Genomic DNA, 12,324 nt, shown 5'->3' on the forward strand with positions numbered 1-12,324 from the left:
GATTTTACATTTTGCTCTGTGGTCATTAATCATTGCGCAGCCTCTCCTTTTTGGGTCTGACCTCTTCATTAAGGGTATAAATAACATAAATCTATGCCCTCTGGTTGTTATGGGGTGATGATTGCTTCACCCTGGCTTCCCATTGGTGATGAAAATCTGCACCCCTTTCAGAAAGCCCCCAAAAACATGATGTGGTAGGAGCCAGCATCAGAATAGGGGCTGTTTTTGTTGTAGGGTCCCATTTACTTGGGACCTTTGGGACGTCATTGATACCATATTCCTCATCTGGATTTCCTGTAGTGTCTAAGATATTGGTTTAACTCACAAAATTACATTAAAGCTTAAAGGGCCAGTCCCAACTAGGAAGATCACCCAAATAGATCTAACACCAGAAGAGGACATTGGGCAGTGGTCTTTGAGTGTAGGTCCTCCCCAATTCTTGAAGAATAGGGTGTTTATTTTTTATAAAAATTTTTGTACACTGCCCAAAACACCCACTAGGTTCCTAATGGGAATATAAGTAGTGGAGGGCTGTGAGCAGTTTTTGCACCAGGGACAGTTTAGAGGGTGCCCATTAGTCCAGCTATGATCCGGGTTCCAGTTCCGCCTTTAAGTGGAATGCTACAGGGTGCACCAATTCTAAGCTCTTGTATTGACCGTGCGCCCATGCAAATTCAAGGCCCAGGTACACGCTATTGTCGTCATAGCTAAGCACACTCTGGCTCCTTTCCGGAATACAAATCAGCTCTCAGACTCTTTCCAAAAAGAACAGGATCAATAATCCTCCTGCCTACACTTAAAAGACATGAAAGTGATTGTGGTCTTCCATGGAGTCATGAAACTGGGGGGACTTCTGGTGCCACTACCAAGTGCCAAATACTGGCACCGGAGCCCAGGGGAGACTGCTAGTAAAGTAGTGCTATTTAGCAGCACTGGTTTGGCCAGGGCTAACCCTAACCTTAAAGGGGTATTCCCATCTCAAACATTTTATGGCATAACTGCCTAATAGATTTGGCTCTACCCTCTGAGACTGAACCCTATCTCTTGAAAGGGGCCAGGCTGTGGCACCAGAGATGGTCAGACCTACAGAAACAGTCAAGCGGGGAGTGCCACAAGTTTTCTGGAACTACTATACACCTAAATGGGTGTTGCATTCCCCTCGGCTGTTTAGGTAGTCCGTACCATTGGTGGGATGCACAGTGGGTACTAGAGATACTTGGGACCAGGGGCGGACTGGGAACTTAAAGTGACCCTGGAAAAAAAAAACAACAAAAACTAAAAGTGGACCCATGTTAATAGGTGGGTCCAAATTGACAAAAGGCGGGGCCAGCAATACCATAGTGCACGATTACTTCTCTAGCTGGCGGACTTAAGGAGGGCTCCGGTGGGAACATTGGCCCACAGGTAAGTTTCCCTGTAGGTTCTATGGCCAGTCCATCCCTGGGTAGTGGGTCTATCCTGTGGATATGCAAAATGTGTCAGAGATGGGAACACCCCTTTAAAAGTCAAAAGCTACTCTATCGTGAAAATGTAAGCGTGATTGCAGTTAAAGGGCATCTGTCAGCAGTTTTGTACCTATGACACTGGCTGACCTGTTGTATGTGCACTTGGCAGCTGAAGGCATCTGTGTTGGTCCCATGTTTTAATATATGCAGGGGGTGTTTCTGTTACACCCAGCAACTCTCAGCAATGCAGGCACATATGAACATGGGACCAACACAGATGCCAACAGCACATGAAACAGGTCAGCCAGTTTCATAGGTACAAATGTGCCGACAGATGCCCTTTAACCCTTATAACCACTACCCCGATTTCCATTGTACATCCGTCCAGGAAGCTGAGATATGATAAGCTGTTTGATGCGCTCTTACAGAGATCTGACCATGTTGAGATCTGGTGCAGCATCAAGGCAGTCCCCACTCTGGTTGGGATGTTCTTTGAGTCCTTCTCGAGCCCTTTGACGAGTCCAGGTGCCCATATGCATGAATAAGAGATACTGCAGCTGGTGGTGGTCCATCCGTGTCGTGATGTTGTGCGGTCACACTATATAATGTACATCCCGGCAGTATCCTCTTTGCTCTTTTTTTTTTATTTCACAGCGGCAGTGGGACTATGATATCAACTGTGTGAAGCGCGGCTTACACAGACATGGCATCCGCTGCTTTGAAGAACTTTCGTCCTTTCTTTCTGCTTTACAGTTTTATTTTCCTCACCTTCTTCTTGGACTTTTGTACTCTCTGGAATTTATTTTTGATTTTTTTGGGTCTTGAATTCCTCTGCCAATCTATTCATTTTCTGGAGGGATCTATGCTGTAATGTAAAGCAGGGACTGGTGGTCATACCAGCACTTGGGCTATCCTGGTGTGACTCGTTGACGTTATTGTTTGTTTTTTTGTTTTTTTCCCTGACTCAACTTTGTCTCTTTTGCAGAGGGTTTTTCAGAGCAGAAATTTGCCAAAGTGTATCTGTAACTTCTGAACATACAGAGCAGTTGTATACCGGTGTGGAGGTTTTATACCAGTTTTTATGGGGTGTATGGAGCCTTTTTATTTTTTTTCTTCTCTCTCAAAGGTCTTATCTGCATGACAGGGTTGGGGGTGGGGTATTTTTCTCTTCCTCTGCCCCTCTGCTAGAGATTGACTCGTGTGCATGGGACTGTTATTTATCACTTTATATTTCTGGTTACATTTCGTCCCATATACTCAAAGTAAAAAAAAAAAAAATTGGAATCTACATAGACACTTAAAGGAATTCCACAGGATATGCCATAAATGTTTGAGAGACCTGCACAAGTGGACAAAATTGTTGGTACCTTTCCGTTAAAGAAAAACCCACAATGGTCACTGAAATAACTCAAAACTGACAAAAGTAATAATAAATTATTAAAAATCAACTAATGAAAATCAGACATTGCTTTTGAATTGTGGTTTTACAGAAGAATAAAAAATAAAAAATTCATCTGGCCTGGACAAAAATGATGGCACCCTTAACTTAATATTTTGTTACACAACCTTTTGAGGCAATCTCTGCAATGAGACTCCTGCACCTGTCCACGGGTATTTTGGCCCACTCCTCGTGAGCAAACCGCTCCAGGTGCCTCAGGTTTGAAGGGTGCCTTCTCCAGACTGCATGTTTCAGCTCCTTCCACAGATGTTCAGTAGGATTTAGTTCAGTGCCCATAGGCGGCCACTTCAGAATAGTCCAATTCTTAGCTCTTAGATGCTTTTAGCTGTGTGTTGTGGGCAGGGACGTAGCTAAAGGCTCATGGGCCCTGGTGCAAGAGTTCAGCTTGGGCCCCTTTGTGGCCAGGGGCAGGGAAGCAATGGCCTCCAGGCAAAAATTGAAATGGCACCCCCTCCAATGCCAAATTCTTGACCTAACCCCTTCCCTCCAGCCAGCATGCACTTTCTATAATACCGGTGTCTTCTTATGTAGCACAAGGGTCTTTGGGCCCCCTCAGGCTCCTGGGTCCGGTAGCGACTGCTACCTCTGCACCTTATGGCTACGCCTTTGGTTGTGGGTCATTATCCTCTTGCAGCACCCATGACCTGCGACTGAGACCAAGCTTTCTGACACTGGGCAGCACAGATCGCTCCAAAAAATGCCTTGATAGTCTTGAGATTTCATTGTGTCCTGCACAGATTCAAGACAACCTGTGCCAGATGCAGCAAAGCAGCCCCAAAACATAACAAACCTCCTCCATGTTTCACATTAGGTACTATGTTCTTCACTTTGTAGGCTTCATTTTTGCATCTGTGAACATAGAGCTCATGTGACTTGCCAAAAAGCTCTAGTTTTGTCTCATCTGTCCAAAGGACATTCTCCCATAAGCTTTGTGCCTTGTCAATATGCATTTTGGCAAATTCCAGTCTCACTTTTTTATGATTTTGATTTCAACAGTGGTTTCATCTTCGGTTGTCTTCCATTAAGTCCACTTTGGCTAATACAGCGATGGATGGTGCGATCTGACACTAATGTACCTTGACCTTGGAGTTCACGTCTAATCTCTTTTGGATGTTGTTCTGGGCTCTTTGGTTACCATTCGTATTATCCTCTTTTCAATTTGTCATCCGTTTTCCTCTTGCGACCATGTCCAGGGAGGTTGGCCATAGTCCTGTAGACCTTAAACTTCTAAATAGTATGTGCAACTGTAGTAACAGGGACATCAAGCTGTTTGGAAATGGGCTTATAGCCTTTACCTTTAACATGTTTGTCTAGAATTTTCTTTCTAATCTCCTGAGAACTCTCTCCTTAGCTTTATTTGGTCTATGTTCAGTGTGGTACCCACAGTGATACCAAACAGCACAGTGATTACCTTCACTCTTTAAATAGGTGGACTGATGGATTGCAAGTTTGAAGACACCTGTGATGCTAATTACAGGACACACCTTAGTTTAAAATGTCCCTATGGTCAAATTATTTTCAATCTTTTCTAGGGGTGCCATCATTTTTTCCATGCCAATTTCATTCAATTATTCTGTTTGAACCACAATTGAAAAGCAATGTCTAATTTTCATTATCTAATTTTCAGTAAATTTTTATTTATTACTTTTTGTCAGCTTCAATTTATTAAAGTCACCGTTGTGGGTTTTTAGTTCTTTAACTGAAGGGTACCAATAATCGTGTCCACTTGTGTATCTCCTGACCCCCATCCTGCCTGGTGAGGCAACTGATGGCCACCACATCCAAATGAAGTATGAAAGGAGAGGTGGGCACACGTGGGAGCCGCCCTCTGCATTCACTTTTATAGGATTCGTGGAAACACAGAGCATGCTGGCTCACTCATGTAGAACTGAATGGGGGAAAAAACTCACTCCAATAGAATTCAATGGTAAAAGCTCCCTCCTGTAGAAGTGAATGAAGGGAAAAGACAGCCTCCTGTAGAAGTGAATGAAGGGAAAAGACAGCCTCCTGTAGAAGTGAATGGGGAAAAGGCTCAGTCATGTAGAAGGCAATGGGGAAAAGGCTCAGTCATGTAGAAGGCAATGGGGAAAAGGCTCACTCCCGTAGAAGGCAATGGGGAAAAGGCTCACTCCTGTAGAAGGCAATGGGGAAAAGGCTCACTCCCGTAGAAGGCAATGGGGAAAAGGCTCACTCCCGTAGAAGGCAATGGGGAAAAGGCTCACTCCCGTAGAAGGCAATGGGGAAAAGGCTCACTCCCGTAGAAGGCAATGGGGAAAAGGCTCACTCCCGTAGAAGGCAATGGGGAAAAGGCTCACTCCCGTAGAAGGCAATGGGGAAAAGGCTCAGTCATGTAGAAGGCAATGGGGAAAAGGCTCACTCCCGTAGAAGGCAATGGGGAAAAGGCTCACTCCCGTAGAAGGCAATGGGGAAAAGGCTCACTCCCGTAGAAGTGAATGAAGGGAAAAGACAGCCTCCTGTAGAAGTGAATGAAGGGAAAAGACAGCCTCCTGTAGAAGTGAATGAAGGGAAAAGACAGCCTCCTGTAGAAGTGAATGAAGGGAAAAGACAGCCTCCTGTAGAAGTGAATGGGGAAAAGGCTCAGTCATGTAGAAGGCAATGGGGAAAAGGCTCAGTCATGTAGAAGGCAATGGGGAAAAGGCTCACTCCCGTAGAAGGCAATGGGGAAAAGGCTCACTCCTGTAGAAGGCAATGGGGAAAAGGCTCACTCCCGTAGAAGGCAATGGGGAAAAGGCTCACTCCCGTAGAAGGCAATGGGGAAAAGGCTCACTCCCGTAGAAGGCAATGGGGAAAAGGCTCACTCCCGTAGAAGGCAATGGGGAAAAGGCTCACTCCCGTAGAAGGCAATGGGGAAAAGGCTCAGTCATGTAGAAGGCAATGGGGAAAAGGCTCACTCCCGTAGAAGGCAATGGGGAAAAGGCTCACTCCCGTAGAAGGCAATGGGGAAAAGGCTCACTCCCGTAGAAGGCAATGGGGAAAAGGCTCACTCATGTAGAAGGCAATGGGGGAAAGGCTCACTCCCATAGAAGGCAATGGGGTAAAAAAGGCTCACTCCCGTAGAAGGCAATGGGGAAAAGGCTCACTCCCGTAGAAGGCAATGGGGAAAAGGCTCAGTCATGTAGAAGGCAATGGGGAAAAGACTCACTCCCGTAGAAGGCAATGGGGAAAAGGCTCACTCCCGTAGAAGGCAATGGGGAAAAGACTCACTCCCGTGGAAGGCAGTGGAGAAAAGGCTCACTCCTGTAGAAGGCAATGGGGGAAAAGGCTCACTCCCGTAGAAGGCAATGGGAGAAGCCGTGCAGCCATCTCTCCAGTCATGCTCTGCTTGGATGCAGGATGGGTGTGGAGGCACATCTATTGGACATTAATAGCATATCCTAGTTTGGTTGAGTACTCCAGTCACATGCAAAGCTGCATCCAAACTTTTACTGGCTACAGCTAGCAGTCATTTAGTCTTGGGTTAATGGGGTTTACCAAGGTTACAGAAACAGCTGCTTTGTTAAGAAAACGGCACCACATCTGTTGACCGGTTGTGTGTGGTATTGCAGCTCAGCTACATAGACGACCCATGGACTGGTGGGGCAACGAATGTTCTGCATAGGCAAAAAGGCAGAGCAGTATGGGGATATGATGTTAGGCAGCCTGAGAGCTAACTGGATTGGATGCAACTCTGCATGTCATTGGAGAAGACATGTAGAATATGTAACATGTATATGTTAAATAGTGGAGCTCTGTCCACAACACTGTAAAACTACTAATCATTGACTCAACCAGTATAAAGACAGCTATTAGAGTCACAGCTCAAATCTTTAGTTATCACCCCCCCCCCCCCACCCCCATTTATCCCAGCCTTAAAGGGGTTGTCCAGAATTAGAAAAACATAGCTGTCTTCCAAAAACATCAGCACACAGTTCCATGGGTTGTATCTGATATTTTAGTTAAATTGAAGTAAATACGACTAAGCTGCAATACCACACACAACCTGTGGCAGGGGTGGCACTGTTTTTGGAAGAAAACAGCCATGTTTTTCTAACCCTGGGCAACCTCTTTTAAAACAATGAAATTATTTCATTCTCAAAGTGTTCTCCTATCTCTGAACTTGTGCCTGTCATTTTTGGTTGTGATGACTGATCTGGGGCGCGTCAAGGGGTTTATAGAGGGACACCTTTTATATTCTTGGCTCGGGGCTGTTGGAGATCTCTCCTGACCTTCACTCCAGAATTGAAGTGATGGAAAATGTCTCAAATTAAAATTAATCTTTTTTGTATTTTTAAATTTAAAAGTCCAAGGAATTGGAACATAAAAGCCATATTTTACAAAAAATGACATTTGAAGGGATTGTCCATTTCTGGTGAACTCCTAGTTAAACTGCTTGTGAATAGTCTGTGGGGAGGAGTCCTCCCGACCCTTCCCCTGGTACTTTTACGTTGATTGAAAATTTGGGTGGGGCCACACAAGACAATTTTAAGGGTTGAAGACCCTTTTATGATCTTGTCCATGAATCTTGTGGAGCTCAAAACACAAAATTGATCTTCTGGAATTTCTTAGAGAAGGTCAAAAGACTGTATAGGAGGTGTCCTTGAGCTTGTACCTATAGGGGGCCTCCAAAACCCATTGGCCAATCAAACCAGTGGTGGTTTGCATAGAAATTTCAGCTGACATCAGACTAATTGATGTCCGTGAGGTTATTGGAGGCTCTGAATGACCATTTGTGGTGGCCTGAGCTTCATGGATATGACCATATTGGAAGACCATTTTGGCTGGGTTTCCCATTTAGCTTTAGGCAGACCAACCAAAATTGTTAGTATTTTGATGTCATCGGGTACCCCCCCCAACTACTTAATCTGTATATTAGTGTCTACAAGATGCACATCCTTTTTAAGGTTTTGTCCACTTACCATCTTAGGTTGTAGACAAAATTTTTTTTAAAATATGTGCGTGGTAAGGCTTGACTTGTGCCAAGCTAGCCATCTCTTCTCTATTGGCAGCACAGTGCCTATCGAGCTCACCAGTAATGTCTGACTAGAACATTGGATGGTTATATAGGGCACCCTGTGGTCACTCAGATCTTCAACCCATAGCTGGGGGAAGAGGGCTAAAAAAGTGACCACCACTGACTTCTGAGTACAGCTCTGAGCAGGAGAATCTGCCTGAAAGCTTACACTGCATATTAAAGGGCAACTCCATATGGAACATGAAATGCCATTTAAAGGCAGATATGGAGGAATTTGTTCCAAATTTAACTTTGACTCATTAGAGCTGCCATTGATGACCTCGCCTCATCATTGGTCATAAATATCTGGTGGGAGTCTGATTCACGGCACCCCCTCTGATCAGCTGTTTGAAGAGGCCATCGTGCACCGGTGAGTGATGTGGCCTCCTTCTAGGCCAATGACCTCACGTTCAGCAGTCACATGGTCTGTGTGCAGCTCAGTCCCATTCAAGTGAATGAGCTTTGGCTGCAATACCAAGCGCAGCCACTAAACGATGAACGGCGCTGTGCTTCGTATACCATGAGGAGGCCAGAGCCCCATGACCTCTTTAAACAGTTGATTGGTGACTGCATCGGGTGTCAGATCCCCACCATATTGATGATCTGTCCTGAGGATAGTCCATCAAACAAGTGGAGGTTTCAGCAATATGATTAGCCTGGTCCTCCCCCTCTGTGAGGAGCAGACGCTTTATGCAATGCTGTCCTTATAAATAAAATTAATTGAAACTATTTGTCTCGATGTTAAGTCGGTGCAGGAGGATAGCGGATTACTCCGACGGTAGGTAGAAGGTCCTCTTCTCGGGCATCTGCTCCTAGGCATGGAGAAATTCTGCACACTCTAACACATTTGTTTCAATTGACTTTATGTATATAAACTTGGAGAACCCCTTTGAAAGAGCGATGCAGGAAACATGGCTGCCTAAGCTTGGCCTTGGGTTGTGTCTAGAATTGCAACTCATCGTCATTTGAAGGGAAAGTAACTGAGGTGCAATACCAAATACAACCTGTAGACACAGATGGCACTGTTTTTGGAAGAAAGCGGCCGTATGTTTTCCTACCCCTTTAAATCTGTGTAACCTACAATGCCACTATGTTTGTCCAGCCCATTAAATGTCTGCATTTGTTATGTGAGTGAGCTGGGGTCTCTCTAAGAGCGCCTTCACACGTGGCAGAAAATTTGAGGTGCTCGCAGGAATCCATGTGTTGGCCACCAAAGCATCCCAATTTAGATGAATGAAAGTAAGTTTTCAGTCGTAGAAATTTTCTGCAAAAAACAAACAAAATCTGTCGCATGTGAAGGTGCCCGAATACGGCAAAGTTCTAATCATCATGGGGCCATTTTCTTTCTACTAAGAATCCAGGGGAAATGGAGCAGTTCAGTTTTTTTTTTCTTTTTGCGAAACACAAAAATAATCCAACATGGCAGATATATGTAGGAAGACTATTTTTTGTAAAAAAAAAAATGTAAAAAACATAATTTTGCCCATAGTATAGATTAGACAATAGCCCTGGTCATCCCTGTCAGTTCAGACATCCGGCATGAATTACTCAATTTGTTATGCCTATTTTTTTTATATTGGGGTCTATTTTACATTTTTATTTATAATTTTAGTTAGTTTTTTTTTTTTGTCTTGTCCTTTTTTTTTTTATTCCTTTTTGCTTTATTTCCCGCTATTCCCCTAAATCTGTCTCCGTCTTTTTGTGTGTGTCTCACAATTTTTAGAAACAAACAAAATAAGTTTGGCGTTAACGGCTACCTGTATTGCTTCCTGACGCACTGATATCATGGGCTGGCGGGATTTAAAGGGGCGTTCACCTCCCTGCTCAGCTTCTGTCAACTCTTTCGCCAATGCCAAAAAGCGTCCATCCTCACGGCGGTCAGTTAAATGACAGCTTCTCTCTCTCCTTGACGTCTCTTTCGAGCCGTCACAGAATGTATAAAGAATGTACCATCCACACACAGAACATTGTGCTCTGTAACCATGTTATTGTACAAATAAAGTTTTATTTATTGCATATGGGGGAATCCTTTTTCTTTTCTCACTCCGAGGCTTGCTCTCTGTCTCTGTATAGATTATTTTTAGATTTTATTTTTTTTCTGATGGGGGAGATGTCTTGCAGACAGACGCTAACTGTGATTTTGACCATTGAGCAGCTGTATTATAACTTCGGGCTAAAATAAAAAATTTTGTACAACCAGACGGCTTTTTTTTTTTTTTTTTGTTTTGGGGCGTTGCCTCTCCTCATTCCATTAAATAACGGCTTTTGCATATTTAATAAACAATGAGTCATTCTTCATCCATGATCATTTTCATAGACTCGTGTCCTGCTTTATTCAAGTAGATGATGATGGCGGGTCTAGTGTGGTCATATTGGGGGTTAGTTTGGGTAGGTACCACTATATGCACAGGTATAGTAGAGTCGTAACATGCGATATCGCAACATCCTAAATCGGGCTTTTGGAAGTATTAGGGCCTCTTTCAGACGGGCGTTGCGGGAAAATGTGTGGGTGCGTTGAGGGAACACCCGCAATTTTTCCGCGCGAGTGCAAAACATTTTGCACTCGCTTGGGATCGGTGTTCTGTAAATAGTAGTATTTTCCCTTATAACATGGTTATAAGGGAAAATAATAGCATTCGGAATACAGAATGCTTAGTAAAATAGCGCTGGAGGGGTTAAAAAAATAAAAATAAATTTTAACTCACCTTAGTCCACTTGTTCGCGGCCCGGCATCTCCTTCTGGCTTCATCTGATCTCTGTGCAGCAACAGGACCTGTGGTGACGTCATTCCGGTCATCACATGGTACGTCACATGATCTTTTACCATGGTGATTCACCATGGTAAAAGATCATGTGACGTACCATGTGATGACCGGAGTGACGTCATCAAAGGTCCTTGACCTATAATTAATGCTCACCACAGGTCCTATTCAGTAAAGGGGACAGAAGGAGATGCCGACATCGCGATCAAGTGGATTAAGGTGAGTTAAATGATCTTTTATTTTATTTTTACCCCTCCAGCGCTGTTTTACTATGCAGTCTGTATTCAGAATGCTATTATTTTCCCTTATAACCATGTTATAAGGGAAAATAATAATGATCGGGTCTCCATCCCGATCGTCTCCTAGCAACCGTGCGTGAAAATCGCATCGCATCCGCACTTGCTTGCGGATGCTTGCGATTTTCACGCAACCCCATTCATTTCTATGGGGCTTGCGTTGCGTGAAAATCGCAGCATGCTCCTCTTTGTGCGTTTTTCACGTAACGCACAAGTGATGCGTGAAAAGCACCGCTCATGTGAACAGCCCCATAGAAATGAATGGGTCAGGATTCCGTGCGGATGCAATGCGTTCACCTCCCGCAACGCATCCGCGCGGAAAACTCGCTCGTGTGAAAGGGGCCTTAAAGTAGTAAACGGATTGTCCCAATACATGGACATCCATAGTCCCATGGCAGTCCCACTAAGCTGTATGACTGCCCCTCCATTCAAATGGGGGGGGGGGGGGGGCATGGGGTCCCCGTTCTCATGATCAGCAGGGGACCTCCGTGGTCAGACCCCTGCCCATTGGACATTTATCCGCAATAATGTGTTTAGAGGTTACGTCATGGGACAAAAACTTTAAGGGGTTATGGAATTAAAGGGGTTGTCAGAATAAAAATAAAAAAAACTGCAAAAGACAGAGCAGGTATTAAAGCAATAAAAGTTATACTCCCCAATTCAAACCACCCTCTGCAGCGATGTCACCACTCATATGCTCCCGGCCAGGTTTTGACTGCAGAGGTGACGCTCCCGTACATTTCACTGGCCTTGTGCCATGTACTTCTGAAGCCAGTGATTTGGCTGCAGCAACCATGTCTATAGAACGTCATGGCTGCAGTGGCGCTTGAACGGAGGGGGGTTTAACTGGTGCACAGAACTTCAGTTATAGTTTAACTTCTTCTCCTCTAACTTTTTTTTTTTTTTTTTGGTCTAAAGCGGTATTAAATTTCTTATGTATGGCTCATAGTGGGTTAAAAATGAAAAAAAAAAAGAAAACTAATCTCTAACGATCCCCCACTGGTCGTTCCATCACTACTCTGGTCCCCGCTGCTCTCACTTCCTGGTGCCAGTGGGACAGACAGGAAATCGGTGATTGGCTGAGCATTTCCTGTGGAGAGTCATGGGGTCGCTGCCGGATCCGAGGAGATATGATTTATTTATACCTTTTTAACTCCTGTTAGACATCAAATCATTATATTCTGCTTACCAGTGGCCACCACTAGGGGGAGCTTACTGAAGACTGAATTGATTTAAATGGTAGGTGTATAAATCTGATTGTGGCAGACAGAAGATTTAACTCTATAAAGGGTGGAGGCTTATAAAGGAGACTTGGAGTGCAAACCTCTCCTCCCAAACACCACCCCAGGAA

General features: G+C 44.4%; 1 protein-coding gene and 1 long non-coding RNA gene across 4 annotated transcripts in view; one reads left to right on the plus strand and one right to left on the minus strand.

Annotated features, from left to right (window-relative positions):
* The window catches only part of LOC121006142, a 978,004-nt gene that overhangs the window by 426,876 nt on the left and 538,804 nt on the right, over positions 1-12,324 (minus strand). The window lies entirely within an intron of this gene.
* The window catches only part of BAIAP2 (BAR/IMD domain containing adaptor protein 2), a 146,352-nt gene that overhangs the window by 126,960 nt on the left and 7,068 nt on the right, over positions 1-12,324 (plus strand). The window lies entirely within an intron of this gene.

Source organism: Bufo bufo, chromosome 6, assembly GCF_905171765.1.
Source record: "Bufo bufo chromosome 6, aBufBuf1.1, whole genome shotgun sequence".
NCBI lineage: Eukaryota > Metazoa > Chordata > Amphibia > Anura > Bufonidae > Bufo > Bufo bufo.